A 2,107-nucleotide genomic window follows, 5' to 3' on the forward strand; every position below is an offset into this window, starting at 1 on the left:
ATACAATACCATGCTGTGATAATACAAACCCGATAATCTTAATTTCTGCTGAATTTACTTACAACAGGACAGTTTCTATCTTTCTTTTTATGATATGTCATCATTTTCTTAAATAAAAGTAGAAGAATAGTGTAAACTTTAAACAAATCAAACGAATATCACTTGATTTTAATTTCATGCAGTCATTTAAAATTTCTTGGCTCTTTAAATTTCTTTAAAGGAATGAAACTTTACATAAGCTCTATAAAGTCTTTGATATTGAATTTTCTGTTATAGAATCTCGGATTTATTTTTAAATTAGTGAATGATTGGCTTTTCTATTGTGGTAGGCAAAATTTTGGAATGACATCCCAAAGATGCCTTGCTTTCATTCTCAGAAGCTGTGAATCAGATATTGACCTTAAAATAGGGAAATTTTCCAGGTGAGACCGATTTAATCACAAGGCATTTTAAAAGCAGAGAACTTTCTCTGGGTGATGGCAAAATGGGAAGCCAGAGAGATTGTCAATTGTGAGAAAAACTTGATGCACAATTCCTGGTTTGGAGATGGGAGAGGTCGCATGAAAAGAAAGTCTCTAGGATTAGTCTAAAGGAACAGTGAGTGCCCTTTGATAACAGCAAGGCAGCAGAGACTTCAGACTTACCACCGTGTAGGGTGACAAAATCTGCCACCCCAAAATATAGATCGCTTTGAGCTGAAGACACTTGAGAAACAGCAGATACAAGAAGGGCATTCTAATCTCCTTTTTACCCACTGCAAAATGAAAATAAAATCTCCAGGGTGATGATGACCTCCCTGTACGAAGAGAAAAGATAAATTCCTCAATGGGGAGTCACAACCAAGAGAATTCTGTATAAATAGAACATGTCAAATAATTCTTATATTTCTTTGGCCTCTTCACATAATTTGGTTACTTTCTCACAATTGCTTCTCTTTGTTCAAACCTAATAAAAAGCATTTGGGTCGTGACATTTCTTTGGGTCCTCATTGCCTTATGAGGGCCCCCTTGTCATGTAAAACTTGCATAAATTTGTATGCTTTTCACTTGTGAAATCTGTTTTATGTCAATTTAATTCTCATGCCCAACTGAAGACCCTAAGAGAGTAGAGGTAAAATTTTGCCTTCTCTACAGTGGCTAATATTAGATTCTGCTAACAACATGTGTGAACTTAAAACGGATTCTTCCTTTCAGCCTCCAGATAAGAGCCAAGTCTTGTAAGATACTGACCAGAGAAACCAGCCAAACCCACCTGAACATCTGACCTACAGAACTGTGATATAGTAAAAAAAATGTTTTTTTGAGCTGCTAAATTTGTGGTAATTTATTATGTAGCAATAGAAAATTAATAATCACAAAAGGAAAATCATATGTGGCTAAGCCACATATTATTAAACTTTCAGGTCATCCAAGAGGCAAAGGACACATGCCCCATTAGGTCTAGAAAGGCAGGTAAGAAAGATTTCTCTTTTAAATCAGAGCTGTGAAATCAGGAAAGAGATGCCCAAATTACCTTAATGCAGTGAATTATGAATTTTTAGAAATGATGCTAATTTAATAAAACTATAAAATCCTTTTCTCAAAGAAAAAAATAGATGCGTATATAGGAACAACAGTTGATGTCAAGTATAAAGAAGATTGACATTAACACCCCATATCTAAAATGATAACTCCACTATCTGCACAGCGTGACCATAAAGTAGTTTAATGTATCAACTTAATCAGAAAAAAAATCTAAATCCTTTAGAATGAGAGACAGATAAATTCTATACACATTTTGAAGGGTCATTCTACATACATTTTGAAGCAGACAAAGGCAGTACCCACTTAGTCGCTGTCCCAGAGCAGGGCTCCTTGCAGCCCTATCTGGTTGACTATAAGTATCTGGCAAACTTTGCTATTAATTATTTCCAATCTTTAGAGCCTGGTAGCTTCTTATTCTGATTAGTTAAGTTATATCTATTTGTTTTTTTTTTCTGGTTGTAAGATCAACATTTGATCATTTGTTTTTCAGTGTAGCTTATTTAAAAATTAAGTATAAATTAGTCAAATTGTCTCGCCTTTCTAATATCCTGGAAGTTGTAGCTCATATCTATCTTTCAAATTTC

This window comes from Propithecus coquereli, unplaced genomic scaffold, assembly GCF_000956105.1.
Source record: "Propithecus coquereli isolate 6110/MARCELLA unplaced genomic scaffold, Pcoq_1.0 Scaffold189, whole genome shotgun sequence".
Taxonomy (NCBI): Eukaryota; Metazoa; Chordata; class Mammalia; order Primates; family Indriidae; genus Propithecus; species Propithecus coquereli.